At 34.0% G+C, this 7,551-nt stretch overlaps 1 protein-coding gene across 2 annotated transcripts in view; it reads right to left on the bottom strand.

The window, feature by feature from the left end:
* The window catches only part of LOC111087237 (insulin-like), a 27,754-nt gene extending 21,307 nt beyond the window's left edge, over positions 1 to 6,447 (bottom strand). Inside the window, exon 1 of one of the 2 annotated variants that reach the window (XM_022393206.1) lies at positions 6,238 to 6,447. The gene's annotated coding sequence lies outside the window, so the exon portion shown is untranslated. Of the gene's footprint in view, positions 1 to 1,398; positions 1,467 to 6,237 lie in introns of those variants that run through there. The other variant, XM_022393207.1, reaches the window with a different exon arrangement.
* Between the last annotated feature and the right edge of the window lie 1,104 nt (positions 6,448 to 7,551).

Below are 7,551 nucleotides of genomic sequence, written 5' to 3'. Positions count from 1 at the left end.
CACATGGTCTCAAGGTCTCCTAAATAATATGGAGTGTCCACCTTTATTTTTGCTATGGGAAATTTTCTCACTGTCCCATCAATTAGCACACACACACAAGCATACCTTGCCTGTCATCTGATTATTGGATACTAAACTGGTTCTCACTGCTGCACTACTGTACCAAGTGTCTCGTAGAACCTTCACTTTCTTGTCCCCAACATAGCCTTCACATATTGGCATATTATGATTTGTTGGCATCTCTTGATATTTGTCACAAGCTCCCATCACTATTGGCACTGTTAATCGATTTGCTAATTTGAGCCAACCATTAGTCGTGTACTGATCAATAACGTTTTCTTGTATTGAATTTGACAAGTAGTCTTGATTCTCTTTCTTCTGGCAGCAGCATCCATTATGAAAGTCACTCTTTTCTTGGTTCTTACCAGCACCGTCTTTGTAAATGGCTCCAGCTGCTTTATGTTGAGGTTTATGTTGTTGTTTGCTGGTAATGGACTTGCACTCTTTTGCAATGTGCCCCATTTTATAACAAACATAACATCTCTTTTCCCTTCTGTCTGTTAACCACCTGTCACCTTTGGTAAACTCCTGCTTCTGGTCAGCCATTACTAGTTTCAAATTTATCTGGACATTCTTGGACTTGGCAGCTATACTACTTCCATATAATGTTCTGCTAGCTTGATCATCTTGTCTACATCTTTTGGTGCTCTCTCCTTTAAAAACAGTGACATGTCAATTGTACACGTGGTCATGAACTACTCACATACTAATAGGTCTGCCAGTCCCTCAAAAGTATTTTCACACATGGCCATGACAGTCCATCTGGTGAAATATCGCCGCAGACTTCCGAAGTTCAGATCCTCTTTCTACCCATTTATCAAAATCTGTTGACATTTCTATACCATTTTCGTTACTACTACAGTTGTGCGTATATAGATAGGCCTACTTATTTCCACTGTCATTCACGTTTACTTCTATCGCCGTTTACCATTGTATAATCCTCTCCAATTGTCAGAATTTAAAAATATTATATATGTATATGGGTTCTTTTTTTTGCCAATTGTCGAAATAAATGGCTTTTACTTTCTTAATAGTATAAATATATAGTATGTGGTTATTGGGCTTAGGATTCATCTACAGTAGGTGTCAATGATGAATAAACAGCATACACTTTAATTGTTTTCAAATAATATATATATATATTCGGAACAAGTTAAACGTATGTACAATAAAATATTCACACTACAGAGAATATAATCATATATCAGTATATTTATACTTCTCCTCTTCTTGTCAAAAGTCAACTTAGGCCTGTTCAATTACTTTAGAATCTCAATTGACAAGCCGAACTACTTTCTCTAATACTATCGCAATATTAGTTTGGCGTGATTTACTTACGATTGTGGTCTTCTTTCTTCTGAAGATCCTATGCTCTTTTTGTCAATGTGCACTCAGGCGGATTCAATTACTTTAGAATTTCGCTTTGACGGAATAAACTTATTTTTCTTATTTCTTTTTCCACTGTTAGTTTCACTCTAATATATACTAAACGTTAGGCCTATGTCAGTCGTTAGGCCTATCACTTTTACGTTACTTAACTTCACACCAATTATATTATCTTTGCTTTTTTATCTGTCTAATACTGTCTGTCTGGTGCTTCCCGCTCGTCTCACGCTATTTATATCTTTATTACATAGTCGTCTGGCGACTTTCTATATCCTCGACACCAATTAGTTAGAAACAAAACCTTCTACAATCGTCTGCTTTTAATTGTTATTATAACAAAACTTAAAATCAATCAAATATTGACTCACAAATATACATTAATCACTAATATTTAAACTAAACAGTCTTTTATATCATGACACATTGATTAATTAGAAACTTTTATCAATCATCACTTCTTCCCAAAAATGATTAATTAACGATGCTCCAACCAAGTAGAACTAAAAGCGATCTGATGTAAGGGTGAATGTCTTGCTCGTCGTTTATGCTTTATTGCAATGAAGGCGTTTACCATATTGCATTGAAATATTAGACATGACCATGTTAATCCAAAATTTGCATTCAAATTTTTAAAAGTACTATTTCACATAAATTGAACTTTTCAAAAGATAATGACATCACGTCTTGTTTCAACAACACAGTTCTATGCATGTACCTATCGCCAACTTGTACTCGAGGTGTTGTGAATGCATGCAATATCTCTTCACATGAAAATCTATTTCAAGTATTTGCAAGATGGCATATTATTAAAAGTGAACGTTCTGCATCAATTACAATATATTTATAGAGTTTATGTGTAGAACAATAGTACTTTTACTTATTTCAGCAACATCTGTAATATGAGTATCAAAGTGTTTTTCAGTCAAACATCTATATTTTCCTGTATAGCTCTGATTATGAAAATGTTGCTTTCCACACATGTTCATAGCATCCTTCTCCGTGTTTTTTAGTCTTTAAAGTGATTAATTAGTCGGAAAAAGGTATTAAGAATAAAATTATTATATATACCTCAAGAGACGTTTAAGACCTATTCATATAAGCATATCCTGTTTCATAGCCATAGAAGATGGTTAGTAACTTGTTGTGCTATACCATAAAATATGCCCAATACCTTTTATATATATATATATATATGTGTATGTAAAGTTCTTTGTCTATTCGCGTTTTAAATAACACCATTAAAACTGGAAGTAAGCAAGAACTGTTTTTGTTGTTGTTGTTCTGCTATTTTTGTAGGATTATGCTAAAAATGTATCTCAATCAAATTTGTTTGCAGCCTTAATCAATTTTCGTAACGTGCGTAGTCGGATAACTTGTGTTTGTTCTTCTTCGTTCGCAAAATAAAATTCAATCAAAATATATCGAAATATTTTACTAGAATTCAATTAAGTAGGTATGTATTTGATATATCTTATTTCAATTCGACATAAAAGTGGAAAAATATGTCTATGTTCAGTAATCAGTTTTCATAACCCTAAGAAATATTGTTTTTGTCATAGCAGTGTGGGTGGATATAATCAAGGTGTACCGAAATTAAGTTTACACAATTATTTACTCAAGCTATAGAGACAAAGGCTCTGCAACTCTGCTCCAATGGCTACTAGAATTCGATTAAATCAGTGGAGATACATAGTAGCGTGCACGAAATACCACGACAGCGTGAAACGAGCACGAAAAATGTTTGAACCCATCCAGGTATAAAGCACAATAAATTTGTTAATGTAAATTCCAGTCCCTTATATATATGCTACGTTATGGGTAAGTGTATATGTTCACAACAGCAAAAATATTCCTACTTACTATATGAGATTCGCTGTTGTTTATTCAAATTACTTTAGCTTTTCTTTGTGTTCAGGATATTATTGTGTCTCCGCAGAGTGTTTTTCTATTGTTTCTTCTTCTTGAAAATACTATTCAATCTACCACCATTCCTTCATTTCTTGGAAGATTGACTTCAAACTGGATAGGATTATACCTTTGTCCAATACGCCCATACTTCTTTGATTTAGGCCTTTTAAAAGATTATACGGGGTAAAGGTTCCAATAACCCAAAGATGTATATTTTGGGCTCCTGTGCGGTCATATTTAGAGCAATCAAAATGACAATTGTCACAAATATAAATTTTCATGCACCCAACACATTGAAATACAAAACGTTGGATTTGTCCATTTTGAGTTTTGTTACGAGGTGAGAACTCACACAAAAGCATATTTTTTTTTGGGGGGGGGTCAATTACTCGGATATATTTGGACCAATTTACATGGAATTTGGTACAAAGATGTTTTTCTACAAGTCCTACACATTTATAAGCAAAAATGGTAGACTTGATCATTTTTAGTAATTATAGGGGGGTCAAGATTCCACAAAAAACATACTCTTAGTTTTTGGCAATTATTCCTCCGTATTTTGGCCGGTTTACACGGGATTTGGTAAAAAGGTACTTTTTTAAGGTCCCATAAATACAACTAAAAAATGTGGGATATGCTAATTTTTAGTCATTTTAGGGGTCAAAAGGTTAAATAAACCCATAATTCTAGGGGTTTTGGTCAATTACGTAGCTTTGTTTCGACCAATTTACATGAAATTTGGTAGAAAGATACTTTTTCCAGATCCCTAACAGAGATATAGACAATTTTGGAATTTTTTGTCTTTTGCTCAATTTTTTAGCGGGGAAAGTACAATTTGGGGTATTCGCGAACAATTAATGTGTATGCCAACCAACTTACTGGGATTATGTACAAAAATACCTTCTTGTAGGTCTCAAGCAGTGATATAGACAGTTTCGATCTTTTTGTGTTTTTCACGATTTTTCTGGTGTCAAATCTGGCTATAATGGGAATTCATGGCGGAAACATGTTGCATTCATCCGCAAATGTTGGCCTCTTTAATTAATTAAAACAACAGCAACAACAACTTTATAACTAGCTGTCGTTTCTACTATAGGGTAGCATACTCTGAAAATAATATGTCAAAATATTTTTTTGCCAACAAATTTTCGCTCATGGAATTTCTAAAGTACACTGACGTAAATAAATAAGCTTGCTTAAAATTCTAGGAGGAAAAAGGTAGGAAATGAATTCTGATTTTTCCATTTCGTTATTTTTAAATATTTTGTCTTCCTTTGCCATCATCTATATTAATTATCTATAACATTAATTCAACAAAATTTGCAAGTTTTATCTATCTATCTATAATTAAAATAACTTTTTTATTGTTTGACTTCTCTACTTCTGTTTTTTGATGATTGTATACGTTTGTCATAAGTCGATGTGACTTTAAGTCTGTGAAACAAGTAAACGTCTGACAGCAAAGATAATAAATATAGGTAAGTTGTATTTTTGTGCATGAATGATTCTGTGTTGTTTTTGTTTTCATAACTTCGAATATCTAAATATCCTTTCATCTCCATTATTGCTGCATTTGTGTTCTTGAATAGTATCTCCCCCCCCCTCCACCTGTTTATCTTGTAAGTGCAACTAGAAGAGCAGCCAGTTCCATTCCTCATGAAACCTCTTCCTTGGAATATCTTCCCATTCGGTGCAAATAATTTTAATTTTGCCCAATAGTTTAGGCCCAAGGCTTAGTTGGGAATACTTGATGATCTATACCTGTAGCTGCACAGTCCTAAACTCAGCACAGATAATCAATAATTTTAAGTTGTCTGTTGGGCAGGGTGTCCACGGATGATTAGGTGACTATGCTTGATTGATTTATGTTATGGTTTACCAAGAATAAATGAGCTTAAAATAAAAACTATTAATATTTTAATGCGTATTTTAAAAGATAAGCATTTTTAATTTGTGATTGCGAGCGTAACTCGAAGATATTGTGACACAAACTATTGTTAGTTCACGATTATTGTTTTTCGTAATTAATTTTTTCTTTATAATCTATGTAGTTGCCTGATCTTAGCAGCAAGCTTCAGGCATACAATGGAAAAATCTCGGGTTTGATCCCCGTAGCGGTTACAGTGAAGAGAACCCATTGTGCAGTTTTCGGTATTGTGTATTTACTCTTATTTTTTTAGAAGTAAATGTTTGTTTATTTCGGATATTCGCGCAAAGCCACACAAAAGTTATCTGTCGTACCTATTTTTCATCTGATATATTAAAGAGAAAGCAACTGGTTAACAAATTCATCGCCAATTCTGGGGCTACGACAATCGAATAGTGGAATTCTACTGTCACTTTTGTAACACATCCATGGTCACATAGTACAGAATGCAATTTTGCAGCAACGGTACACGAACCGTGCATCTTCGGATTCACAATCAGGCACGTTAACTACTTTCGCTCACGCCAGGCTACAAACATATAAGTAATCAGTGTAGGTGTTAGTAACTTGTTGAAAGTAAGTATATGTATCTTATTCAAACTGCTGATTATGGCGCTCGACTCACAATCTGCAGGTTCGAATCCTATTACTGAACATGATCGCTCTTTCAGCCATAGGGGCGTTATATTATCATTAAAACTCAGTTGTTAAACATTTTAAACACATAGTTAACTAAGAATTAAATATTTTTGTTCTAATAACACTTTATTTAAGGAAGTAATTAAAGAATTAAAGAAATCAAGGAATTGACATTTATTATATCATAACTAGGCTTAACGTATTCGTTACATTTGTTTTCTCGAAGATTTTAATACATTTCTGTTCATTGAACTCATGTTATTTTCAACAAAATAACTCATAATATAAGCTGTAAAAAGAAGAAAGAGAAAACTTACATTGAAGGTACGTCGACAAGAAGTACTTTTTATAGTATTAGTTTAAATAATTCGTTTGTAGTAAGTTATGTCTTATCTGTTCTTCAGGTTATCGTGGACGTGTATTCTAAAGCTAGCTATAGCAGGGGCTGTTTGTTAACGGGACTGAGTAGGTCCTGTCTCCTTCTTTCAACAGAGATCTCAGCTTTTCTAGGATTATTTTGTAAGTCAGTCAATATGTAGGCATCAGCTTATATACTATGATGTCCCATGCTTATCTCACATGTGTGTGGGTGGTAAGTGTCTGTCATTTGCTGTACACGTGCTCGACCTGCAGTAAGTTAGCACGAGCGCGCGCACATACACTCACACAAAGAAGTTAAGTGTGCACGTGCCCAGAACTTAAACGAAAAATATCACGTATACTTAAAAAATATATATACATCTTAAGGAGAAACGAACAGATGAATGCTCATGATTGTACAACACAGCCAAACTAGCTATATGGCACTTTATATAAAAGTAATCTATGTATGTAGAACTGAGATCATAAAGTTAGATATACATATATCTATAATACTGGATTTCTTATTTCAGCAGCTAGTGTAAACACGAACAGTTTAAAAAACGTTAATGGACATTTTTGAACTACGCATTTTTTGTTTTTTAATTATCAAAATTCTTTATACGCACTCAACAAATGTTATTATAATTGAAGAATGTTTAACGTAGGAGCAAAGAAGAAAAAAAAATACGTAAATGAGCCAGGCGTGGTCTAGTGGTAAGTGTACTAAGACTGTGAATCCGAGATTTTAATTGGTGGCCAGTTGCCGCGAAAATGCGCTCCGCTTTTGGGGCGAAAAGTGCACTACTATAAGATTAACGGTCAAATCTCACTATTGAATTAGATAGGAATAGCTCAAGAGCTGGGGGTAGATTCTATTTACTAGCTGTCTTCCCTCTAACCTTTTAGTTCAAAATTAGGGATGGTTATATGCCGATAGCCCTTTCTATAGCTTTGCGCAAAAATTTTGAAACAAAAACGTTGCTAGCGTCACACATCAAACAAAGATTAGAGTTAAAATGTAATTATGTGCGATTCTTACTGGAGTGTGTGTGTGTTTCTTATAGCAAAGCCACACCGAGAGGAATCGAATCCCTGATTTTAGCGTTGTAAACCCGAAGACTTACCGCCGTCCCACCGGGGGACTTCTTACTGGAACTTCATATTTAGAACCTATACGAATAATTGTGCTTAAGTTAATATCAGGGTTACATAATGATATTCCTCCTGACATTTCCTGTGTTACAGTCTTATTTAGAAATCCCCCAGTG

The sequence above is a fragment of the Limulus polyphemus genome, unplaced genomic scaffold (genome assembly GCF_000517525.1).
Source record: "Limulus polyphemus unplaced genomic scaffold, Limulus_polyphemus-2.1.2 Scaffold1916, whole genome shotgun sequence".
Lineage (NCBI taxonomy): Eukaryota > Metazoa > Arthropoda > Merostomata > Xiphosura > Limulidae > Limulus > Limulus polyphemus.
Note: the sequence above shows the minus strand (reverse complement) of the source record. Positions and strands in the feature narration are given on the sequence as shown.